General features: G+C 45.3%; 1 protein-coding gene across 10 annotated transcripts in view; it reads right to left on the bottom strand.

Moving 5' to 3' along the window:
• The window catches only part of ZFHX3 (zinc finger homeobox 3), a 685,441-nt gene that overhangs the window by 529,872 nt on the left and 143,121 nt on the right, over positions 1-12,448 (bottom strand). The window contains exon 1 of one of the 10 annotated variants that reach the window (XM_054198579.1): positions 12,310-12,448. The exons of the other annotated variants lie outside the window; for them this stretch is intronic. The gene's annotated coding sequence lies outside the window, so the exon portion shown is untranslated. The remainder of the gene's footprint in view (positions 1-12,309) is intronic. 10 annotated transcript variants of the gene reach the window in all.

The raw sequence follows: 12,448 nt of genomic DNA, 5'->3' as shown, positions 1-12,448 counted from the left end.
CTGGGCTGGAGGTGGGCTCTCTGGGCTGGAGGTGGGCTAGGCTGGGCTGGAGGTGGGCTCCCTGGGCTGGAGGTGGGCTAGGCTGGGCTGGAGGTGGGCTCCCTGGGCTGGAGGTGGGCTAGGCTGGGCTGGAGATGGGCTCCCTGGGCTGGAGGTGGGCTCTCTGGGCTGGAGGTGGGCTAGGCTGGGCTGGAGGTGGGCTCCCTGGCCTGGAGGTGGGCTAGGCTGGGCTGGAGGTGGGCTCCCTGGGCTGGAGGTGGGCTAGGCTGGGCTGGAGGTGGGCTCCCTGGCCTGGAGGTGGGCAGGCTGGGCTGGAGGTGGGCTCCCTGGGCTGGAGGTGGGCTAGGCTGGGCTGGAGGTGGGCTCCCTGGGCTGGAGGTGGGCTAGGCTGGGCTGGAGGTGGGCTCTCTGGGCTGGAGGTGGGCTAGGCTGGGCTGGAGGTGGGCTCCCTGGGCTGGAGATGGGCTAGGCTGGGCTGGAGGTGGGCTCCCTGGCCTGGAGGTGGGCTAGGCTGGGCTGGAGGTGGGCTCCCTGGGCTGCTCCATATGTGTCATACATTGATGGTCCCTTGTTACCAGCCAAGCCCAGCAGGTAAAAGCAGGTCAAGCAGCTACAAGAGGCCAAGCTTTGCATGGCAAGGGGAGGTGGAAGGCAGCAAGCCGGACACGGAACAGAAACCGTCTTCTGCTGTAATTATCCCACACGACAATATTCTGTGCGTTATCCCAGAGTCAGAGTGTGGCCCCCGTCATACCCTGTGCAGCCCATACTCAATGACCACGTTTCTCGTGCAGCGAACCTGCTCTTTCCTCAAAAACACACAAAAACTTACAGGGAAGTGGTGGCCTATAAATTAAAATTGCTTCTGAAATAGTTTCAACCTAGATCCACAATGCCAAACGTTCACTGCTCCTTATAAGGACTGCAGGTGATGCCTGCTTGTTCCCATCCCGAGCATGGGAACAGAAAATTTGGGAATCTTCCCTGTCCTGGCTGAGCCCCACTGTCCCAAGATGGCTGCGCTACCGGGGTGCCGAAAGCCAAAACGGTTTAAGGTCAGGCAATACCGAGGATGGATGTCTGTCCCTACAGGTGAGTTCAGTGGAGTCAGGATTTTAATGAGCGTCCTGCGTTTTCAATGCAAATGGGATTGCTGGCAGGATACATTTTCATCCCGGGTCTTTGTAGACAAAACATCTCCCCTAATATCAGTGATGGCTCCTACATTTGATTGCGTGTATTACTGCATTAAACTGCTTTGGGGAGAACATCAAAACAAGTTCTTTATGTACTTGCATGAAAAAACTCTTGTCTAAACAACAGAATTATACTAAAAGTAAAAAATTACCATTTTAAAATAAATGCAATTGCAAAAAAGGCTCTGGGTGATAAGGGAACAATAAGGTAAATAAACCAAAAGGAAAAGATATCACAAACCTCATTTCAAGATAAAAACCAGTATAAATAACTGGTTTGGACTGTTTAAAACTATAATTATAAATGATACTTCCATTATACATGAAAAATAGGCTGTTTAAAATTGAAGCCTATAGTAAAAATGAAGTAAGTATTGCTCCCCTGTAAAACTACTTAAAAATCTATATTATGTATAACTTAGAAGACAGTAAATTCAGTGAAATCCTGAATACTAGCAAAGAGGTTTGTCTTCCAACCACCACACCAGGGAATCTGTAAAATGGCCATATGTAAATACACACTGAAATTTAATCTATTTTTATATACATTTCAATAAAAATTAAAAGTGCCTTTTTTTTTTAATGTGGGCTACAGTATCCTTTTTACCGGTCATGGAGGTGGAGATCATAGTAGATAGCTAATCTTAACTAATAATAAAAGACAATTAAGAATAACACCCTTTATTCTTGTCCCCTTTTTCCTTTTAAAAATTTTTATAATGAATTACATTGCGATAAAATTTCCACTGGTATGTGGTTGTTTTTTCCCTTAATATTTTTAATTTAAAGCCAGATGGTGCCTTTGATGCGGTACAAAATACAACTTAGAATTCTGGAGAAAGCGGAGTCACCGCAATCTGTTATTTTTATGTATACATCGATATACGTCTGTACATCTGCATGTATCCGGTATAACGCAAACCGCTGCTGACGTCTGGGCGCTGCTCAAGCAAAGCGAAAGCCACCCTGCCCCGAAGATCTGACACAGTGGCTTAACCTGAGATAGAACGAAAGGTCAGCGGAAAAGTGGGAGATAATCAGGAAAGAATAAAAACATGATTAGAAACATGTAATCACATAAACTAACTGCACGCATAAAATAATGGGTTTGAATTGTTTTCATATAGGCTTGAAGCAAAGAAAAATGCAAACCTCGACTGAGCCGTCGCTGCCTTTCTGACACCTCAGCCCTGGTACCACGCCACGATCTGTAATTCAAGCACCTCTATTTCACCACACACACCCCTTAACATACAGGGGGGTTCTGCAATTGAGCCGGACCACACATACGCGCCGATTCAGAATAGATCGGTATGAACTAGCTCCAGCATTTTTGAAGTAACGCTGCTTGTGGGGTCTGCTGATATCTCAAAGAAACAAGAAACTATTTTCACATCTCATTCCCATAATGGATGAGCTGCGGAGCAGGGGAACACTCTGGAAACTGTTCAGTTTGTCACGCAGACACGGCAATTCGCTGATACCTCCACATCAGCCTTTCAAAGCTGAGCGGTTTTGCCGGTCCACTTGTATACATTAGGGACCGTGATGGTCACAGAAGGTCTTTTGTTTTTTTAATAGAAAAAAGCATATGTAAATAACGCCTAATGATCAGGTCAGTGGTCTCAGGGTTAAAGCGGGGCTTCCCATTGCTTTTTCATAACCCTCTGTTTTGTAATTCCGCACTAGCATTCCAAACACAGACACCCAGAAATTCGCAGGAGCCTGGTGGCGCTCAGTGCCCATCCTCACCGGGGCTGAGCCGGTGGCCGGAGAAGACCTTCCATTGAGATCCATCTGGTTCCTTCCCTGTTATCTACAGGTCTCATTAAACAATCTCTCCAGAAATGCCACACTTTGGGGTGCAGTTCTTATCTTGTTTACCCCATTTCAATACATCTGAGTTCAATGACATTAATCCCGATTTACAGCAGCAAGTGTGCAAAATAACAGTTCCAAGTGGTCGAACCTCCTACCGGCCCCCCGGTGCCAAAGTCTGCGCAGTCTGGCAGTTTTGCTCTTTTTCTTTTTTTCAAGCACATTCTACTTCACATTTCTGCCCAAAATTCAGTTGCCTTCAATGGGATTTGTGCATAAGGAGCGAGGCTCAGGCACAGCCGCTGTGACCAATTTGTCACCGGTTTCGGCAGAGGTCAAGACACAGATGCCATTCCCGGGAAGGGACGCCAACGGGGAGGGGGTGTCTGTGCCAAGGGCACCGTGTGCGATCAACACACGAGCAAGGTCTGATTTATAACCATTTAGAAAAGGCAAAGCACAGTTCTTTATCTGTTCTCGTGCTGTTTGGTTCCGACAGTCATTGCAGACTACCTCGAGTTGCTGGTGCTGCCGAGGTTGGCTGGGCTCAAATCCTGTATCGACTGGGTTCCGAAGGGGTTCGTTAAGTAGCGGTGAGTTAGAGGTGGCATCAAGGAAAAATACGCTATTATTTTCACCGTCAAAGATGCTTTGAAAAGTTGTTTAAACAAAGTAAAGTAAAACACCTAACTATGAAAGTTATATAGAAACACGATCACTGAACTTTACATTTAGGAAGAATTAAGCTTTTAAAGAGTTTTTTCCACTGAAAAAAGCCTTTAATGGTAGTTATCCAGGTGGCCCCTGGATTTATTGTTGGATTTCGCTTTGACTGCTATGGGGTTCCCAAGGGGTCTATTACGTCAATAATTTCTAAGGCAACATTTTATTCCAGGTAACTGAAATTCCTTAGAAGATGGAGCTTCGGCTTGGAGATTCTCGGATCCCATTTGAAATCACTCATACTGACTACAGAAGAATTTTAAAAATAAGTTATCGTATAGCCTTCTGCTTGCAGCTATATATCTAATCTAGCTATATATATTTATAAACACTCTTTATATAACAATTCAGAACTTAACTCCCCCTGAAGCTATTAAAACTATATATTTAATTACATTAATAAAGGAGTTGCCCGGGATACAGTCAAAACCTACCACTAATTCAACATGTATTATATATTAACACACTTTGCAATTCTGAAAAATTAGTAATATGGGCCATACACGGTTTTCATCCTGCGCATGGAACTCCCATCAGAGTCAGTCAATGGCATTTATTTATAAAGTCTGGGGTTTTATGAAGAAGTCTATAATGACTATTTTTGGTCAAGCTTAAAAGAAAAAGAAAAGACAAAAAGGTCTTCTAGTTTCCAACGCACAAAGCATACATGGCTAGTAGGAAAAGTAGAGCAGGACTTCTATCCAGACTAAACAAATTTCAGCATAAAATGATAAATGAATCGAGGAACTCACACTCTCAGATCCCAAATTATATTAAGTCACTGATTTTATGAAGCCAGAAAAAGGTCACTGAATGATACTTACAAACTATAGTAAATAACTAAAATTTATGCAGTAGGATGATTTTAATCGTTAGTATTCTTAAAACCTTGAAAATGGATACAACTTGTAACAAATCAGAAAAGTTAAACAGAAAATATAATTGTTCCTTTTAAGACCTATTATGTTTAATATCCATTGGCCATATTTGTTCCACAGGTCACGTATAAAAATTAATTTACTCTATTTCTTGCATTTGATTAACAGAAAGAGCCTAATGATACACGTCCAAATTCCCAGAACAGTTGTCTCTGCGCTAGTGTCTATACGGGCTTTCTTGCATAAACTGAAAACCATCTGTCATAAATACATAATCGCGTTTAAATCCACCACACCCATTCCTCCTGCTCCCCAAAAGGATGCATGTCAAGTATGGTCTGCCCCTGAAATACTCCTTGCAAGTTGCTAAGTGGATATAAAAGAACACAGACCTAAAATAATCTGCAAATAACTGTAACACAAGCCCTGAAAAATGCTTTTGGATCTGGCGAGAGCGGGGAGAAACGCGTCCGTCGCCCGAGCCAAGGCGAACGCCGAATCTGGGCGAGCCGTGCGGGAGGACAGTGTTTGTCGCCGGTTTATTTTGTAAATGTGAAAGATTATTACAAATCTTATTTAAATCAAGTTTCCTTTTGAATATTTTCTTATAATTGAACAAGTGTTGAGCTGCACCGGGCTGTCACAGCTGTTACAATACATGAACCACACTTACAGTAACAGCTTTCGTTCCACATTTTTGTGGAGTAGTTTCCATAGCACTGTGATCAGGGTTTGCATATTTTTATACCACTTGCATATTGAAAATAAACTCTGATGTTTAGATTGCTTTCTCCAAGTGCATCTGGTACTTAAATTTCCTGAAAAACAAGCAGGCAACTATGATTTAAGACCAAACAGTCTGGGTGTAACACCTTGTTTTACTTTTTATGAAGTTATTTTTAGCCTTCCTTTCCCTTAAAAGTGTAACTTAATAGTGTATGGGATGAGAGAGCTTGGAAGTAGGCATTTATCTTAATTGTCATCCCTGAATTACACATTAGGGCGAACTTTTCCATTCACAACAGTATACAATATAATCGGAAGTTCTGCAGGTAATAATGCGCTTTCCCTAATTACCTACGCCTCAATTAAACCTTTGGACCAGATAAAAAGCAAAGCGCTGATGGGTTTGAACGAACTGGCAGTCCCAGTGCCAGGCACCTGTTTCCCAGCTCTTGGCTTCGGGGCATCCCAGACGGGTGCCAGGGCAACGAGGTGCAACGCGAGCACCGGCCTGCCGCAAACTTTAGTCTTGATAGAAGACTCACTTTTTTAATAAGAAAAAACAAACACAATTTTATAAATTTCTGACTTTAAGAAAGCGCAGTTAGTGTGAGTGCTCCTTCCGAAAGGAAAGCGCAGTCAGGCCGGGGGGGCTGCGCCTCGCTGCCTTCCCCTCCGAGCTGGACCCGAATCGCCTGCGAGGGGTTATCACGCAAAAGCGCCCACCGCTGCCGAACCCGCTTCCCCACGGCGCCGCTTCTCCCGCCCCAACGCCTTCCGAATGAGCAGATTGAAAATTAGCAAAATACAGCACCCGCTTTTCACTTTAAATTTTAATAAGAAACAGAGACATCTTCTCTCTCTTTCTTCTGCTGTTCCTCCCTCTCCTCTAAGAACAGAAGGCTGCTGGTGAAAGGAATGAAAATCTGGAAAGAATTTGGGGTGGACTGGCCAACCCCCTTTCATTTCCTTCAGATGTTTACAATCTAGCACCTTTCTGAAGACAAAGATGGGAAAAAAGCTATTTTTTCTTTTGACTGAAGGGTGAGACAGGGGGGTATTAAAAACTGATCAATGTAATTTTTTTCACAGAAGTATTTGCACATCTGTGAAATAATGTAATTTATGAAAAAAATCTTTTTATATGACATTCATGATTATAGCCTGATCTGGAGAATTATTCAAATATAAAATTAAATACTCAAAAACTAGCTGTGCTGTGGATGACTGAGCTTTTACCAGCTGTGCATCACACTTCTATAATTCTATTAAAAGTATATAAGTGAGGCTTTCCAAGTATGTCTGAATCTCTTTTAAAAGGAATGTTACATTTCTAAATGGCTTTATGATCAGTTGCTTTTTGTTTTTTCTTGATTATCATCCCAGTTGTTGGATATGTTTTATCTGACTGTACAAAAAAAAAAAAAAAGGAAAAGAGAGAGGAATGCATACCCATGGAAAGCGCTCTATAAATTATATTGTATTTTATTATCACAGGGCTTAAGGAAAAATTGGCTCTTAAGAAAGGTTAAAAACCTTTAAAGTGAATTCTTCTGTTTGGTTAAAAGTACTTTTGATTTAATACGATCCATCTGGGATCTGTACCTGGCCTACCACCTCCCCAGGGCGGGCAGTGCTCCGGGGAACGGGGCGATGCCCAGGGGACCAGGGCACGGGGCAGCTTTTTCTGCCCAAACAGACCAAGGTTGGGTCGCCTGCGAGGCTGCCTCTGCGCTAACTTCCCTCCCAGTAAGACAGCACGCTTACTCTCGACTCAAGACAGCAATTCCCAGATTTTTAAACAATTAATGTGGTGGGAGGCGAGTGGACGCGTGCGCTCCCGGGTGTCATTTCACACCCCCCAGCATCGCTGCCCGGAGCTGGATCGGGAGGAGACGGCACGGGGCTCTCCGGGGCTGAGGGCAGCCTGCTCGGCTCTGCCGGAGCCCGGAGGGCTGCGCTGCCAGACCGGCTCCTTCTCGCAGGCACAGCCTCCCAAGAAAAGTTCAATCCTATTTTCTAAGCTTAAATATAACGCTTGGTACGGATCCGCCGCGGCTTTGTTATTATCTACAGGTTACAGATAGCGTAATCTTGAAATTAGGTGTTCCTTCCCATGCCGCGAGCCAATATTTTGACTAAAAGGGAAAATACAATCCTAAAACCCACCTAAATGCCGTGGTATAAACTAGCCATTAAACGAAGAGCACCAACAAAAGGCCACATTAGTAAAAGACAGGGGCTGCAGTTACAGTTTAGCAAGGAGAGAGGCAAAATAAGGGATAAGATATTGTTTCTGCTGCCTAAGACAGACGGACTTTAATAACACTTAACAGAATGATGCACATTAACGATCTCAGAAAGCACTTCTTATGCCTCATCCATCATGCGGAGGAGAAAATGAAGCCTTCGACAGCATTAGGAATTATTCTAGATCTTGTCAGTAATTCGCAGCTTCTCGGTAGTATCGTAACACAAATTTGTGTGTATGAGACACTGACCATTAATCTAAGGGCTTTTTTTCCCTCGCCGCAGCGTGCTGAGAATGTATCAATTGTTTCATGGAGAAATTTCACAGATGAAACCTTACTAAATAAAACAGGGGAGAGGAAAGAGATCTAGACAGAAACATAAACAACTGGAACTCGGAGACAAATTATTATCTTTAAAACAAAAAACACAATAAAATCTCCATATGTGTCTTTTCTGAACGGGCAACAACAAGCCTCCTTCACTGGAAATAGTCAGAATGTGCCGTGATTATAAAGTTATGTTCGTACACACAAACATACTTACATTTAATTTTCTGGGAGGCTTTTTTCCCCTTTTTTTTTTTCCCCAGAGTACAGGAAAAAATCCTGATTTCTCCTCCCAAGAGAGTCATGTATTTTTACAAATAGTAGCAAAACAAATTTCAGTACAAAATGCCACGCGACTAAATAAACAATAGCTTTTGGCAACCTCTTCCTTAAGTCGCAATCTGCTGTTAATCGCATGATAGCTATTTCCACTGGAATCTGTACTACAAAGGAAAAGGTCCATAAATATTTGTACAGCAAACTCCTCGGAAAAAAAAAGCCTCTCTGAGCACACTCCAAATTCATTTCTATACATGCAACGTAAAGATGAAAGCTAATGAGTTATATGAAGTTTATGATAAATTAAAAGTGTTCTGCTTCCAGCCCCGTCCGCCAGCAGATGTATGTTTACACAGATATGATCGACTGCTCCACAACAAAACACTTGTCAGACAGAATGAGGCGAATTCGCCTCTGGATGTGGAGGAGCTGAATTGTCTCAGGGACACACACAAAAAAAAGACAGAATTTGATCAAATACTAATCAGGCAGCAATAATCAGCCCTGCAGTATCCCAAAACATACACTATTTTATCTCCACTGAAATAATGACATATATCCAAAAAGTCCTCAAAGAAACTTGGGTTTAGGTAATATATTGTGATTGCAGCAGATATGCAGGATTAGAATCAGTCTTGATCTTCAAACAGAATAAGAATGTATAGTTCTGTTTACTGCACGGATATTTGTATATAAAAGATATGACAAATATTTTAGGTTATTTAGAAACCCGCATTTCTTTATTTTGAATTTTTACAGACCAAGTACTGGGAAAGTGATTTGACAGTCACAGGTAAGAGGCACAAATTACAGATTAAACTCATTAGAAATTATAAACACTCATACAGTCTGTTAAACCCCCTGACAAAACCTGAAAATTAGAAATCCAATAACCAAGCATCAATAAGGTCTTTAACGGCTGGACAGATGTTCAAACTGCACGATGCTCATGTCAGGAGTGAGACGAAACAGTTGAAAATCAAGGTTTGCACTAAATAACAAGGCACTGACGCCAGATCAGATCATTCCTATGAACTGTTTTAATTTGTCTTTTACCATTAATTTACGTCTTCCTAGTAGGCTAGAATTTTGTTGTTCATTCATTTTGCATAGTATTAAAATATACAAAATAAGAAAATATGCAGATGAGAGAGGCTGCTCTCAAACGCGCAGGGCGGCCACCCTGGGAACAGGACTGCAATCCAATGGGTGTCTGCAAACAGCCGGGGCTACCGTTTCAGAACAAAAATGTAAATAACGCTTTCAAATAAAATATTGTCTGCAAGCTTTAATTTTTGCCTTCTTCAATTAAATCACAGAGGGAAATATTGCGAGAACGGTCACCTCACCAACAGCAACTACATAAATCCCTAGGAACGGGCACCGGGACAGCAAAAGAAAAATTGTTTGCGTTCCTAATGTTCGGTCTGACCTGGAAAGGATAACAAAAGAACCTGGCATGAATATGTATTTTTATAGGGAGTGCTGCTGGTAAACATACCAAATAAAAGAGAGGGGATTATTTTAAAATAGTTTCTCCTTAACTCTCAGTATGTTTAATATGATGATATGAAAAGCCGTATATAAAGCAGAAACATATTCAGCCCATACAAAATTCTTTACAGAGCAGTAAAAAGGCAGCCGGATTTCAGCAGAAGAAAACAAACAAACACCAGAAATCCTGTAAAGCTCCAGCGTCTCCCCGCGAGCCTGCCTGCTCTCCAGCGCCGAGATAAAGACCCAATCTGCTCATCAAACACCTCCGGGCTCGGCCATCTAATAGGAACAAATTGGCAATGACTGCCCAAGCAAGTAACACAGGCCCACTGATTTGTAGATTGATACTGATGCCTAATGATCCCCTTGGGCAGATCAATAGCAACAATCCTCATCCCTGCCTTTCTTCTTTATCGGCAGAGAGGAGCGAGGCGCGGGAAAGCCGACCGGCACCGCGCGGCAGGTGCACCAGCAGCACCCAGCACAGGTGCTCACAGGCGACGGCTGGGGACCAACGCACCCGAAACACCTCCGAAACGGTGGTCGAGGCAACGCCGTCATGTCATTTTGTCCTAACGGGTACAATGGTGCTAGTGCTTTCCCTTCACGCAAAGGGTCACAGGGGCTCTGGGTGCAGTGCCCTGCAGCGGGGCCCAGGCTGGCTGCAGGAGATGCTCCTGCGATGCCCCTTCCTGCAGGGCAGGTGGGCGCCGAGGGACGGGGAACGCTCGGAAACACACATCATGGGATGAAAAACTAACATTTACCAGTTGGGATTTCCGAGAACTGGAGGCAAGCGTGGTGTTTGGGTGGCAGAGGGAACGAGGGAGGTGGTGACAGCGGGCATTGTTTCGGAACACGGGGGCGCACAGGGCTCATCCTGTGTGCGGCCGTAATAGGTTACACTGCACTTCTCTTGATGCTCCTGCCTCTTCCCTCCTCTCCTTTCAGTTGCCTTGTTGTCTCTTAGTGCACTACAGTATGATCAATCAGGCAATTTCAGCGCAGGATTTTTATTCAGTTAACCGCCAGTCACTTTCATCCGCTTCCTCCTGCCCCACCCCTCGCAAGAATTAGGGATTTTCTGTTTATTTACTAATCTAGTGAATACAGTTATCCCATTAGCGTAGCCTTTTAAAGTCCCTGGTAATACCTAAGAAAAACTAATAGAGTTGCTTTGCAATTATTTTTTTTCCAATGAATTAATGTTAGTGATGTTCTGCAGATTTGCAAGCAGTCACTTCCACACTAGGATGCTGGGAGGCGTCACCAGCAGCACTAAACTTCTCTGGCAATTGTTCTCTCTAGAATAACTGCCTATAAACCTAAGACTTTATCAGGTATACCCAAATACCAGGTATGCAAACATGGGGGGGGGGAGCAGAAATTATCAGAAAGTTTGTGTCTACTGCATATGAAATATCAATCTTGCCATTCATTTGTATGTAATGTCATCTGCGACGTCTCCCCCGGCCAGCCCCTTTGTGCGCACGCCGAGGGTGCTGCCTGAAGCCGGGGCGAGGATCAGAGAGCGCAGCCACAATTTTTAAATCCTATTCAGACCCACAACCAACCGCCGGAGACCTGCTTTGTTCAGCAATCACTGTGGTACTTTTATTCTTTATGGCTGTTTTATTAAAATGTGGATAAAGCAAGAGGCAAAGGATAAAATTAAATTTCATTGACTGTAAATTTCTAAAACATCCCTCCGATAAAAGATTTTCCTTTAATAACAAAAACGTCTTTCCCATCTTTTTGCCCATCGCATCGTATACGCGCAATAAAAACGGGACTGCGCTAAAATCTTTGTAACTCGACCCCCTGTATTTCATAAATTAGTAATTTTCTGCATGCCGCGTGCTGCCTTTCTTTCGGTTGTTTCGAGCACGAGAAGTTCCCGCAGCGCGGAGGGGGCCTCGCCCCACAGCCCCGTCCCCACGCGCGCCCGCGACAGGCGGCGCCGACCGCTTCTCCGATTTACATTTCGCACTAATGATAAGGGTAATCACCGCAATCACCGCCGCGGCCGCGGCGCAGGGCTGCGCCCCCTTCGCCCCTGGCATCAATCAGCCGCGCGGGGGAAAACCGGGAGCCTCCCCCCCGCCCCCCGCAACACACGCACACACTCCCACGGGCCCCCCCGGCCCATCCCCCGGCCCGATCGCGTTTTAATTCCCCGCGTTATTATGTCATCCCCGCGCTAATCGCGGCCCTCGCACCTCCGCCGCTTTCACATGCAAATCGGCGCCGGGGACGCGGCGGGACGGGACGGGACGGGACGGGACCGGACGGGGACGAGGTCCCCCCCCGACCACCACCACCCCGCGCTCCCACGCGCGCAGCCCCCACGCGGCGCGGCCCCACGGCGCGCGGGAGGGCGCGCGCGCTCGCTCTCGCGCGGGCGGCGGGGAGGGGGAGCGGCCGCGCACGTGTGACGGCGCGTCCCCCCATTTGCATATTCACATCAGCGCCGCTCCCAGATTGCGTTAAGCAGCCGCCGAGCGAAGGTGTCTCCCGCCACCCGCCTCCCCGCCAGGAACCGCCGGTTTCTGACCCAAAAGCCGCCGTGGGGGGCGGGGGGGGACGAGGAGAAAGGGTCGGCGCACACCGCCTTACCTCCGCGCCCGGCTCCCGCTCGCCCCGCAATTCCCCCTGGTTCCGCCAGAAATTTTTGAGAACCATCCTTCAGGGGGGTTTTTAGTTCTCTCTCTTTCTCTCTCTTCCTCCTCCTCCTCCTCCTCTCCTCCGTGTTGTG

This window comes from Rissa tridactyla, chromosome 4 (assembly GCF_028500815.1).
Source record: "Rissa tridactyla isolate bRisTri1 chromosome 4, bRisTri1.patW.cur.20221130, whole genome shotgun sequence".
NCBI lineage: Eukaryota > Metazoa > Chordata > Aves > Charadriiformes > Laridae > Rissa > Rissa tridactyla.
The sequence above is the reverse complement of the archived record's forward strand: the minus strand, read 5'-3'. Positions and strand labels throughout refer to the sequence as shown.